Source organism: Triturus cristatus, chromosome 6 (assembly GCF_964204655.1).
Source record: "Triturus cristatus chromosome 6, aTriCri1.1, whole genome shotgun sequence".
In the NCBI taxonomy this organism is placed as follows: domain Eukaryota; kingdom Metazoa; phylum Chordata; class Amphibia; order Caudata; family Salamandridae; genus Triturus; species Triturus cristatus.
Genome location: NC_140589.1, coordinates 572,653,206 through 572,667,610, shown reverse-complemented (window position 1 = coordinate 572,667,610; position 14,405 = coordinate 572,653,206).

The following is a 14,405-nucleotide window of genomic DNA, read 5'->3' as shown; positions in this document are numbered from 1 at the left end:
TGGTGGACCGCATTTGAGTCTGGAGGCAGCGGACAGCACAGTGCCACAGACACATGGCGCTGAGGACCCCAAGGCCATCGTCTCAGAGGCCATCCAATATCTCACCGGACAGGGTCCCTGACTTGAGCAGCACAGAGTTAGTGGCCCCAGATGCACTACGGCTGGCACAGGTACACTGCCAGGGGACGGTGACTTGCGGTACAGTCAATCAATCAATCATCACATTTGTAGAGCGCGCTACTCACCCGTAAGGGTCTCAAGGCGCTGGGGGGAGGGGGAGCCGCTACTGCTCGAACAGCCAGGTCTTGAGTTGTTTCCTGAAGGAGAGATGGTCCTGGGTCAGCCGTAGGTGGGTGGGGAGGGAGTTCCATGTCTTGGCCGCCAGGTAGGAGAAGGATCTTCCTCCGGCGGTGGCTCTGCGGATATTTGGGATGGTGGCGAGGGCGAGATTGGCTGATCGGAGCTGGCGGGTGGGTGTGTAGAATGTGAGGCGGCTGTTGAGGTATTTTGAGCCCTGGTCGTGGAGAGCCTTGTGTGCGTGGGTGAGGAGTCTGAATGTGATCCTCTTGCTGATGGGTAGCCAGTGCAGGTGGGCAGAGATGTGGCTGTAACGCAGGATGTCTAGGATGAGTCGTGCAGAGGCATTCTGTATGCGCTGGAGTCTTTTCAGGAGTCTGGCTGTGGTTCCAGCGTAAAGGGTGTTCCCGTAGTCCAGTCGGCTGGTGACGAGGGCTTGGGTGACCGTCTTCCTGGTTTCGGTGGGGATCCACTTGAAGATCTTACGGAACATTTGTAGGGTGTTGAAGCAGGATGACGAGACGGCGTTGACTTGCTTGGTCATCGTGAGGGAGGAGTCCAGGATGAAGCCCAGCTTGTGTGTGTGGTCAGTAGGCTTGGGGGCGGTGCCCAGTGCAGGGGGCCACCAGGAGTCGTCCCAGGCGGAGGGGGATGGTCCTAGGATGAGGACTTCAGTCTTGTCTGAGTTCAGTTTCAGACGGCTGAGCTTCATCCATTCCGCGACGTCTTTCATTCCTTCCTGGAGGCTGGCTCTGGCGGTGGCGGGGTCATTGGTGAGGGAGAGGATAAGCTGAGTGTCGTCAGCGTAGGAGATGATGTTGAGGTTGTGTTGGCGTGCGATGGCTGTGAGGGGGCTCATGTAGACATTGAAGAGGGTGTGGCTGAGTGAGGATCCTTGAGGAACGCCGCAGATGACTTCGGTGGCCGAGGATCGGAAGGGGAGGAGGCGGACTCTCTGGGCTCTTCCGGCGAGGAACGAGATGATCCAGTTCAGGGCCTTCCCTTGGACTCCGGTGTTGCTGAGGCGCTGTGTCAGTGTGCGTTGGCATACGGTGTTGAAGGCTGCAGAGAGGTTCAGGAGGAGGAGGGCAGCTGTTTCCCCATTGTCGAGCAGGGACCTGATGTCGTCGGTGGCTGCGATGAGGGCGGTCTCGGTACTGTGGTTTGCTCGGAAACCGGATTGAGAGGGGTCGAGGGAGCCGTTCGTCTCGAGGAAGGCGATGAGTTGTTTGTTGACGGTCTTCTCGATGACTTTGGCAGGAAAAGGGAGGAGCGAGATGGGGCGGAAGTTCTTGAGGTCCGTGGGGTCCGCAGTGGGCTTCTTAAGGAGGGCGCTGAGCTCGGCATGTTTCCAGCTCTCCGGGAAGGTGGCGGATGCGAAGGAGCTGTTAATGATGTCCCGGAGTTGGGGTGCGATGATGGAGTCGGCTTTGTTGAAGATGTGGTGTGGACATGGGTCTGTTGGGTATCCGGAGTGGATGGTGTTCATCACGATGGTGGTGTCTTCGGTGCTGACCGAGGTCCAGGTGCAGAGGGTGGTGGTGGGGGGCGCTGGTTCGGTGGTTGGGTGCGTGGTCTGTGCGCCGAAGCTGTTGTGTATGTCGGCAATATTCCGGTGGAAGAACAAAGCGAGTGAGTCGCAGAGGTCTTGCGAGGGTGTGATGTCGTTGTTGCAGGCGCTGGGATTGGAGAGCTCTTTGACGATGCTGAAGAGTTCCTTGCTGTTGTGGGCGTTGTTGTCTAGTCATTCTCTGAATGCTGTCATTTTGGTGGCTCGGATCAGCCGGTGGTGTTCGCGGACGGCGTTCTTGAGGGCTGTCATGTTTTCTGTTGATTGGTCGTGGTGCCAGGTTTTTTCGAGGGTACGGCAAATTTCCTTGGAGTTTTTGAGGTCGCTGGTGAACCATGAGACTTTCTTGCTGCCGGGTCTGCTGGGAGGATTCTTCAGCGGAGCAAGGTCATTGGCGCAGATGGTGAGCCACTGTGTTAGGTTGCGGCCTGCTTCGTTGGGGTCCGTCGTGTTGGTAGGAGGGTTCTGGCTGAGGGAGGTGGTGAGCTGCTCGGTGGTGATCTTGCTTCAGCTTCTATGGGGAGCCTGTTGCGGGTGGTGGTGGGTTGTCATTTTCCTGAAGCTGAAGTGGATGCAGCTGTGGTCTGTCGAGTGTAGTCTGGTGAAGTGGCTGAAGGAGACGTGCTTGCTGGAGGAGAAGACAGGGTCGAGTGTGTGGCCGGCGTAGTAGGTGGGGGTGTTCACCAGTTGTTTGAGTCCGAGGTTGGTGAGGTTGTCCAGCAGGGTGGTGGTGTTGTTGTCATTGTTGTTCTCCAGGTGGAAGTTGCGGTCCCCAAGGAGGATGTAGTCTGAGGAGGTGAGGGCGTGCGGGCTGACGAACTCTGCGATGGCTTTGCTGAATTATGTGCGTGGTCCCGGGGGTCTGTAGATAAGGGTGCCTCTGAGGATGGTCTTGGGGTCAGTGTGTATCTGGAAGTGGAGGTGCTCGGCGGAGGTGAGGGTGTCCTTGGAGTTGGTTGTGATGCGGATTGTGTTTCTGTGTACGATGGGCCACACGAGCTGAGCGGGTCCTTACCGATGTCCAAGGTGAATGTGGTGGAGGCTTGCGGGGTACAGTGTAAGGTGTCCTCTAGGGCATGATGCAAAGGGTAGAAGCCATCCGGAAGCAGAAAATTGAGGAGTGGAATGCCAGTCTTGTTTACGCCAAAAAATCAGTATCACCGGCATGATGATGAAGACAACCCCCAGTCCATAGACTCAGTCACCACCAAAGTTCAACCAGAAAGTGTCCATGGCGTGTTGGGGAACAGAATTGGTGGCACTCTGCGATGAGGCCAGTCCAATGATATAAAAACTGCCATGAATAAATCAAGACTCAGTTCCCAGTGTGTGACCTACTTGACCGCAGTGTATGCCCGAGGCAGCGGTCAACAGGGGCCCACAGCCACGTGTCGTTGGTCCGTGATGCACAGAGTTAGTGACACAAGAGCAGTGGTTGGCAGTGTTTGATCACCTCCATATCGAGGATCCTTTTCTCCTCCAGACTGCACCAAGTCTTCCTCTTACTCCTCTCCATGCGTTCGATGATATGAACTCGGCCATTCACAGATCAAGACTCAGTTCCAACTGTGTGCCCTACTCGACCGCACTGTAGGCCGAAGGCAATAGTCAGAAAGGGATCACAGACAGGTGTCGTGCAGGATAATATGCACATAGTTTGTGGCACCACATCAAAGGGAGTATAGTGACACAAACGCAGCCATGAAGTGTGTACTCTGCCATTGCGCCATCAAGACTCAGTTCCAAATGTGTGACTGACCTGGCAACTGTGCAGGCTGGTGGAGTATGTAAATGAGAAAGGAGTACAGCGGGCCTGTGTCGCGGAGGCCATGATGGTCTTCAGAGGCTGTTGAGCTCGCGGGCCTCAGGCTTGGGGCTTGTGCGGCACGTGGTGGGCCCTCCTTGACACATGCCTGTGTCGGCAGGTGTGCAGTGAGGCCTGGCTGCGCGGAGGCGGCCATGGCGGCTCGGGGACAAGCACAGCCCTGGAAGAGACGTTGGACATTCCAGAAGAGAACCACGCCCAGATCTACGTTTTTTTTTCACACCCCCACGCTGGCCTGGCGTACACCGGGCCAGCCCACTCTGCACACGCCTACAGGGGGGACGTCACAAGCTACATTTCCGCAATCTTCCCCACTGGGTGGGGTGACATGGTTGTGTCCACTGTCCACTACACTCCATACACCAGCACTGTATGTGGACATGGATATGTCTGTTTTCTGCATACTGCAGTCTGTCCAACACATCTCCGCCACACTTGGCATTGTGTACTTTCTCATTCATGGGTTACCTGCCTCCGTCGCACATGCCTGGTTCCCAACTCTTCCCACATTCCGCTAGTGTGTGCCTGAAGTGCCATGCAGTTGATGGCTCATGTACATGGCTAGCCCAGGTTGCCACAGTAAGTTGTGCTGTCATGAATGGTGGGTGGGCATGTTGTTGGGCATTTTGGATGTGAGTCTGTGGCATGTGCATCCCCAGAGTTGTGATTTGAATGATTGTGGAGTTGGGGGGTGTGGTGTGTTTCTTTGGTACTTGACAACGAGCAGTGCATTTCCATCGGTGCCATCCTGTTAGCGCTGGTTGGTGATGGACTGTGTTTAGGGGTAGGAATCATGCACACTGCCTGGGTAGTTGGCGACGATGTTGGTGGCGATTCCCAGGTGGTCCACTGTTGCCTGCACATTGTTGGAATGCGTGTGCTTTCTGTTGAGGTAATTGTGTGCAGTGTCACCAGGGGGCACAAGTAGGACATGTGTGCAGTCAATTGTCCCCTGACACGTGCAGGAAGGCAGCTATGGCGTAGAGGCCTTGCTTGGTCTACAGCTGTTCATGCTCCATGTGGGGGGAGTATGGGTACTGGGGTACCAAGCTGATGATGGCATCGAGACAGTTGTCATGGACTTGGATTTTGCCGGCTGTGGGGCTCATCCGACTCTGGCATTTGTTGGTTGGGAGGTCACAGAGGCCAATAGATGCAGCACAGCCAGCAGCTTTGTCTGCGGAAGGATGTTGGTTGTCCGCTGTGCTGGTACCATCAGCCTGTGGGCAATGGTGGTCAGGATGCGTAGGATGGTTGTCCTTTTGAGCCTGTGGTGGGCAATGACATTCCCTGGTGTTGGGTGTTTGAGGTTGGTGCGTTTTTCAGGAGGTCGCTGTCTTGGTCTGTGCTGCCTCAGTGTTGGTCCGGGAGTGGGGCGGGGGTGTCTGGGGAGGCGTGTGGGTGGTGGCAGTGGGTGTTTTGGCCCTGTTGGGGCTCCGAGCTCCATGATAGTTGGCTCCATGGCATCTGTTGTTCTTCAGGTGTGGCTGTGGTCTGGGCTCCCTTTTCTGGTGCCGGTTGTAGTCCGACTTTACACCAGGTCAGAGCAGGTGTTAATTTCCTGCTGCTAACGCACCTTATCGCATGTTTTGTGTTCTTATCGCAGATCTGGCTGGTCGTTGAGAATGTTGAGGTGTGGTGTTGTCGCAGCTTTTTGCTCGGGAACGCCTACTCTGCATCTCATTAGCGATAGTTGCCGGGGTCATCTGTGGCGATGTTTTTTGCGGATGCTATCGCCAGAAAACTAGTGATATCGGCTGTTTGCACAAGCTTGTGAATGGGGTGGTAAATTTATCGTGACTTTGGCTGCGATAAAGTGCCGATAACTTTGCGATGGCTCCTTGAGAGTATGCCCCTAAAAGTACAAAACGTAGCATCCTAACATACTGAAATGGCTCTGGAATCCTGCAAAATGCAGTAAGCCTGAAATCCATGGTGCTTTCTTTAGAACAGGATAGAAGAATTTCTGTCAAACTCATCATCCTTACCTACCATATATCTCCCTAACACTTGTTGACAAGTGTGCGACCCAAGGTCCACAAAGTTATTATCAACACTCCTCTCGCTATTAAAGTTTGTGCTCCCTCCAGAGCAATTAGGATTCAATTTCAGGATATTCGTTTTAATTGTTTTTTTGGCATGGGTCATTTCTTCAAATTCCTTTCTCTTTATTTGAGAGCTCCTCAAATGTTCTTTGAGCTTGGATTGAATGTCAGCATGTCTTTGTTCATCTAGTGTGAATGCATTTTCATCAATTCCATTTCCTAGGGGGGAGGGGGTGGATTGGTTTGGACCACATTAATGCCTTTTAAAGGGAATTCAGGGTGATGTAGGTTTTGGGCCTCGCAGCAGTTTTCTGATCCTCATTTACACTGTGGTTCCTATTTTTCCATAATCCTACCCAGCCTCATCTCATACTCCGTGGCTGATATTCTGGTATGGTCAAATGGGCTCACAAGAATGATCCAGAATCCAGTTTTGGCATAGCTCTGGAAGAGATGAAATACTGCGTCAATGAAAATGTATCAAAACAAATAAGTTGGACTGCCCTTGTTAATAACCTTACTATCTCACTGTTAAAGATAATATACAGCTGGATCTTTGCACAAATTCAGCTGCTTGCGACAAATACAACTGCTAGTCAGCAATGTAAAAAATCTTTCTTGCAGTGTAATGGGACAAATTATATTGCTTAGCTCTCATTATGTCTGTTAGAACTGGGGGTCTCTAGTTGGCAGAAGTAGGTGCCTTTGACCAAATAGGGACCCTTGCTTCTAGTCATGGAAAGGGGATTACACTTCTGGATAACCCCTGCTCACCCCCCTGATAGCTTGGTACGAGCAGACAGGCTTATCTCAGAGGCAGTGTGTTAAGCACTTGTGAACACATACAGTAATACAGTGAAAACACTACAGATGGACACCAAGCAGGTTTTATAAGAATAAGTATTCTTTATACAGACTTAACACAAGACCAGAACAACAAAAGTCCACAATACTGTAATCAAAAATATTACTTCAAGATAGTAGAAATAGCTCAAAAATAGAGTATTCACTTAAAAGCAGTATTTAGCAACAGATAACCCCAACTAGAGTAATCACGACGTCGGGGTCAAAGAAATCCCAAAGTACGGCACCGACTGCGAGGTGCGCAGCATCGGGCACGGAGTCAAAACAGACCCACAAAGAACAGTACCTTGGAAAAGCGGAAACAAAGACAGTTCACGGCGTCGGGGAGATGCGGTGTCGGTGGTGCTGTGCGGCATTGGTTCCTTGCTTCGGGGGAGGCGATGCGTCGGTTCCTCGATGCTTGCGCAAAGCAGGGGATGCATCTGTTCCTTAACGGAGAGGAAGTGATGTCATGATGGCGCCGAAACCACGGTTCCGTACGATGTTACTATGTCGATGGATTCTTGACCACCCACGTCGAGGATCGGCTCCGCGATGATGTCGGCTTTGGAGTCAATACGGCACAGCAGCAGGCGTTGTGCCTACGTCGCAAGACGGAGCAGCGCTTGCGGCTTATGGCAGGTTACGATGTCGCTTGCTGGAATTGATGTGGCACGGCGGTGGGCGTCGGGTCTACGTTGTAAGTCAGAGCAGCGCTCACCGCTTCGATGCAGAGTACGGCATCGCTCACCGGAGTCGGTGTTGCAATATCCTTCTGTAGCAACTAGAACCGCAAGTTCCAGATGCAGGCAAACAGAAGGGGGTGAAGTCTTGTATCCCTGAGACATCAGGCAGGGGGCAATCTCAAATTCAAGCCCTTGGAGAAATATTCTGCAAAATTATGAAAGTTCCTTAAAAGTTCCTTCTCCTTTCCTTGGCAATAAAGAAACCACTGTAGGCCAACCCAGCAAACAGCACACTGGCAGAGGGGCAGTCCAAACTCCTGCAGCTTCCTTGGTTCTTCTCCTTAGCAAAGATTTGTCTTGTTTTCCCAGAAGTGATCTAAATTTCTGGGGTCTGGGCCCCACTATTTATACCAGTAAATCCTTTGTCCTCTAAAGTCAGCGGGTCCAGTACCTAATCCAAACCAGTTCTGGGTGCATTCCGCCAGTGTACAACTTCTTTCTTTGTCAGTGTGAGCCAGGTTCCTCAGACCCACCACAGGAGGTGGAGCCAGCATTGTGGAAGGCAGGCACAGCCCTATTTAGGCCCAGGTACTCCTCCCACCACTATACATGCAGATAGGTCTATTCAGCCCTGTGCTGACTCACCCTGTCTCTTGGAGCCTCCCTAGCCCCTGTCATTCACAAACCAGATGCAATACAAAACCTAACAGAGGTAAGCTGGATGGCTAGGCAAGAAAATACCTACTTTCTAAAAGTGGTATTTTCAAACACAGAATGTTAAAACAAACTTCCCTAAAAGATGCATTTTATCATTCTGAGTTCAGGCATACTAAATTCATTTTTCTACCATGTTCCCTGAGTCAGTTAGGATTATAAGATGTTATACTCAAACTGCCCATTCTGGCCTATGGGAACAGGTAGCCTTGCAATAGTGAAAAACAAAATTGGCTGTAATTCACTATCAGGACATGCCACACACACCAGGGCAAGTCCTACCTTTCACATACAATGCACCCTGCCCATGGGGGTATCCTTGGGCCTACCTTTGTGGTGACTAACATGTAGAAAAGGGAAGATTTAGGGACTGGCAAGTGGAGTGGGTGCACTTGCCAAGTCCACAATGCAGCCCCAGGCTGCACACAGGCTCTGCAATGGCAGGCCTGAGCCACACTTTACAAGCTGCTTCTGTGGGTGGCACAACCAGTGCTGCAAGCCCACCAGCAGCATTTGATTTACAGGCCCTGGGCACACATGGTGCACTGTACTAGGGCCTGACAAGTAAATCAAATGAGCCTATCATGGAGTCACTAATCCATTGCATCAATTTAACATAGAGAGCACTTGCACTATGGCACTGGATGGCAGTGGCGCAGAGCCCAAAGCATCTAAAACCAGCAACACATATCAAAAACGGAGGAGGCACTCAGTGAAGAATGGAAGGGAGACTCATGCCAATGGTATCAGGTCTAACAATGTCGATGCAAGGAAATATCATAGAGGCCAAGATCTAATAAACGTACATTAGTTTCACCCATAGAAAGTCTGCGTCATGTACAAACTAAAGTTTTATGTAGGTGCTCAGGGGTCCAAGGATCAAAAATTGAAAAGAAATACATTAAATTAATAATGTACGTTCTAATCCCAGGTCGTGACTACCACCAGTAATTTGGAGAAATGCAGAGCTCCAAACAAAGAAAAATAGGTTTACTCTTTTTCATTGTAAATGTTGGCTATTGGGCTTTTAATTAAAAAAACCAGGTTAAGTCACAACGCAGTTCTTAGATAATCTCTTCTCAGCTCCTGGCATCAATGGCGGAAGCTCAAGGCAACTTCCAGAGAAGTGTTCTCTAGGTTCACGTTTTACCAACAATTTTAAAGTCAAGAAATCAGTAACTTAAAATTTCCAAACCAACTTGAAAACATAGAGAAAAAGTTAATAATCAAAATAAGTCTGTAAAATTGTAAGGCAAAAAGTGACTGAAAAAAGTATAGCTCCAATCAGAAGTAACAGTTTGTGGTTGAGTGGAATTTAGGCACAATTTCAGACTGACCATGATAGAGTATGAGGTTAAATAGACAAGGCAGGTTATCCCAGTCAAAGATTTTACATTCTGATTTAGAGTTTGGTGCATCAGGGACAGAGTATCCTGATGGACAAATTCTAGGTCTGCTTGCTGTATTTTGAATAGGGTGAACCACAATGTTTATGCCGCCAAAGTAAAATTTACTTTGGCAATGTAAACCTTTCTAAAATAGCCTGTGGAATTCAGGTCATTGTAGGTAAATCATCCAATCGCCCGCCCTATTCAGAGTGGGTGGACGGGTAGCTTTTCTTTACTGTCTGTAAGAGACAGGAATATCCAGGTGATGAGGGACTTTAAAAATAAAATAAGTGACCTCCACACCATAGAAGAACATTTCCATGCTTTGGGGCCATTCATTTTTCCCCCAAAACAAACTCCTGCAACAAGAGTTTGTTTTTGGAAAAGAAAAAATGATAGAAGTTTGATGTAAGTGTCCGACACCAATAATGAGTGCACAACAAACTTTTAAATGGTTTTGTATGAGCCTCTGTGATGACGGTTCATTCAAACTCATAGAGTTAACCGTTGGGCTGGTGATGAGCTCTAAATATGGTAGACGTAGTAAGCGCAGGATGACAGACGTAAAGCCTTCTGCCCCCCTGACTGCCTTTACTCTGTCCGCCAATATCTAAATGAGGCCCTTATTCATTCATTTGGAAGTCAAAGTCCTCCAGCAGGGCAAGGTTACAATGCTTAAGAAGGTGAGGTCCCTCAAAGTCAGATATATCATTATCAAGGGTCTGCTGAAGCAGCTGGCTTTGGTGCCAACAGCTCTGAGGGGTCAAAGCTGTATAGCAGCAGAGATTCCTTTGTCACTGAGATGGATTTGCTGCCTTGCTCCAGTCCAAGGTATTACCTTCATACGTAGTCACTTTTTTGGCTCTCATATTCTTCCACTGGAGCAAAACTGGAAGGTGTTGCTGGGCAAGGCTCCACAAGGCTCGATTCCTTCACTGTGAGGTCCTGCTGAACCCATTTTAAGACTAGCAAAAAGGTCCGAGTGGGATGAATATAGTTTGTCTGCCTAGGGCACACCCTTGCTGGGCAAGTCTGTGTACCTTATTTCAGTCCTCTGGAAGTGGAAAAACCTAATTTTCTCCAACCGCTGGGAAAGTTCCTTCTGGTCGCACTCCAACCCCAGGATCTATGGTCAGGCTTCTATGCACCAGCAATAGTCTCTCTCAAGCCAGGGCTCCTTCTGGGCCCAACCCTCTTTGATCAGATAAGCATTGTAGAGTCAGGAATCCATCTGCTTTTTTGTGTGTATGAAGTAGGCAAAAAAGTCAGCCAACTGGCCTATAGAGATCTATTCCAGCACCTGGATGACAGGCAGAAGAGAAGGGGCGGGTGTATAATTGATTCCAGCAGGTCCCCATCCTCAGGAGTGTTGTCAGGCTCATGAATGTTCTGAGGAGGAAGTGCACCAGTGAATTTTCCTTTATATTTTTTCAGTCCACCTTCTTTTACAGCACTCTCTTATTGTCTTACAGTAAAAAAGTCACAGAAGTGCTCAGTCTAACATGGCTGAGCCCTTCTTCCACCAGGAGTGTCTCCGGGTTTCTCCAAAACCACTTGCCTATTTGGATGATGTCTCCCCAATCTGAAAGGGTCCAATCTGTCCCCTCTCCTGCCTGCCGGGGTTGGTGCCTGTGGGACTAGGAGGGAATGAATAGAAGCAACTTGTTTGGCATTTCAAGTCTTTCCTGCCTCCTTCTAGATAGCCAACCCCTGCTAAGTGGTAAGTGGTTAGAAACACCACAGACTTTCTGCATCCTGAAGCCCAGCTATTGGCTTCTGGGGGACAAGGTTATTAGCTCCACCTCTGGAAATGTGACAAGTTTCAGAATTGGTTTCAAGTCAGGTAACCAAAAGTTCAATTTTACAAAGTTACCTTTCCAGTAAAGATATCAAACACTTATTTCACCATGTACATTTTGAATACTGAATGAAAAATAAGTTAATATACATTTTTAGCATTTTCCCAAGTTGAGATGATGATTAAATAAGTTAATCATGTTAATCATACCTAGGTCTGTCTATGGTAAATCTAGCCAGCCTAAACCTACACATCAACAATAGGTTTTAAGCGTTTAGTAACTGTGATGGTATATATTTTACATTTATAGTATGTCACTTTTTGTATATCAGGTGACTCTCAACATATATGTAAGCAGTTTTTCTTACATGGTTACATGACAAAGGCACTTTCACTTGCCATGTGTTACTTAACTGCAACCCAGCCTAGAGAACAGTGGTGCCCTTAGCAGCTATAAATTGTTCGTGATAGAGAGGGATGGTGTACATACTAACTGCAGCTCACATATGATATCTAATTTCCACGCCACTTGTGAGGCTTTTTGCGCCATCTGCCATGGGTCTGAGCGCACATACTGTGATAATACAGAGATCTAATGCCAGAAAAATATAAAGTCTATGAAAATGCAATAAATCAGCGGTGAACCAACAGTAAAATGCATTTTAAGAACACTGCTACAATAAGTCTTTGGGCCTATCGAAATGATTTATGCCAATGAGGTCTTGTGTAAGCCATTGGGCAACAGGCTGAAAATCAGAAGCCCTTCAAATTATTCCTACAGGTCTTTACAGCAGCACAAAGGTTAAACATTAGGCCCGCTCATGAGTATATGCAGTAGACTTGCAGGCTGGGTTGGTCTAGGGAAAACCGTTGCTTTCAAACTTTTCTAGGAACTACATACTTCCCAAGATCAGTAGTCTGAAGGCTGTATCTGACAAAGCTCACCCGAAGTATGATAGCCAGATCCTGATAGTGTAATTGGAATCCCACACATTCACGAGTGAAATGGGGAACCACGGACTATGGAAATCTTATGGCAGAGTGCAATGTACCTAAACCCCACTACAGTTGTTCAGTGTGTGCCTTTGTCTCCCAATCTTACAGGCAAATAGCAAGCGAACTCTTAACATCAAGAAGCTATAATAATAAGCAGCATGAAACTAGGCTTGGAGAGAATTCAGGAAGCTAGCTTCCCTACATTTTGAGGTCTAGTTTGGTCAGCAATTTAAGCATTTCTTCCGGACACAAGCTTATTTTTAATTTGCAGAAGCAACTTTCCTTTGGGCATTTTGTGAATGTACCTTATTCTACAAGCTGCCTTACTCCCCCATTTCAAACAGGGTAGTGTCCAATGTACTCATGCATTTGGATTGAGGATGATACATTCCTTCCTTACATTTTACCTTAGCTGACTACAACACTCCTTTTAGGAGATGAGATCACCTGAGATCTAAGATGGTCCATCAGAAAATATTGAGCTCTACCTGCTGCTGTAACTATCACTAAATAACCCATTGTACATCGTCAGCACATTCACAAGCAATCAGGGGTCTACAAGGTTACACAGGGATATATATTAGCATTTCATGACCCATTTAGAGAAATATATATTGTCTAGTGACTAGATTAAAGTAATATTTTCAAACACTTCCCAAAACTGTGCTTTAGTGCAACATCCCATCAATAAGGCACTCAAGTTCAAGGATTTACTATTAAACGCATAGGCTATAAAAAGTAGCATGAATAAGTAGGAATAGCAGGATGATCGTAAAATGTGTATTAGTTCCTTTTTAGAGACTAATAAATATACTCAATTGTAGGTTCTGCAAATAAAAGTAAATTAATATTTCTCTTCATGTTTTGGACTTTGCTATTTCTGCAAGATCATCCCCAAACTTTTTTCCTTCATTCTTCTTTTTTCTGAACCCATTTGTGATGGCTTTTAGGAGTGCTAACCAGTGCTAAAGTGGTTTTTCTCTCTCGGTAAAACATGTGAAGACTGGCTTACACCCAATTGGCTTATTGATTTTACTTGTAAGTCCCTAATAAGGTGGCACTGCTTGTGCCCCAGGCATGTAAATTAAATCCTACTAAGGGGTCTGCAGGACTGGTTGTTTGACCCACTTAAGCAGCACTTTAAACATGTCTCAAGCTGCCATTGCAGTTCATGTTTGTAGTTTTAAACTGCCATTTCGACCTGGTAAACTTAACCATTTGCCAGGCCCAAACCTTCCTTTTATTTACATATAAGTTATCCCTTTGGTAGACCCTGGACAGCCCAGGGTGCAATGTATTTAAAAAGTGGGACATGTACATTTCAGTTTTACTTATCCTGGTAGAGAAAAACATTTACATTTGTTTTTCACTACTGCAGGGTCTACCTCTCCCTTAAAATGATACTTGAGTTACCTTATTATATTTAATAAGCTGTAATTTCTAAATGAGAACAGGTGACCAATTCATGTTTGGTGTTTATTGAAGTTGCATGAAAACCTCCAACTTATTGTGAAGTCGGATTTTAAATTGCAAACTTTAAATTGCCACTTTTAGAAAGTTGGCCTTTCCCTGTCTTAGCCATTTGGTGCCTGCAGCCGGTCTCTGTGCCACTTGATTGGATGTAGTTGATAGTTGGACTTTGTGTATAACTCCTAGACAGCCACACACAATAGGGATCTAGGAGTCCCTGGATGGGTCATCCCTGGCAGGATGGGAGGGAGGAGCTGGGCACAAATCCACTTACACTTGAATAGGCTGTTTCCTGCCTCTACACAAAAGGATGAATACACCCTGTCTGGACCCAGCCCCAGGAAGGCAGGGCAGCTCTGCACTTCAAGTTTTCCCCCCTTCAAAGGCACAACTGAGTATGAATAATGGACCTTAGACACAACTCTTAAGTACACTTATGGTCCTGTGGCTATTCTGTCAGGAAGAAAGACTGCAGTGCTACTGAATGGGCTGCCAACCTGCTGAAATGCTGCCCTTTTGCCTGGGTGAGAAGGACTTGACCTGTGTCTCTTGAACAGAGAACCCGAAAGAGACTTCAAGGGCTAGTTGAGTGGCCTCCTGATCTGAAGCTTCAGGGACATAAGAGGCTTCCAACAACCTTGAACCTGCACCTGGATTGTGTCAAATGGCGCCACCTAGTCCTGGACCCTTGGAAGAGGACCTAAGGTGCTCTGTCAGCCCCTGTGGATCCAGCAGAACTGAAGCATCTCCTCTGCTGAGCAGGACAACCCCAA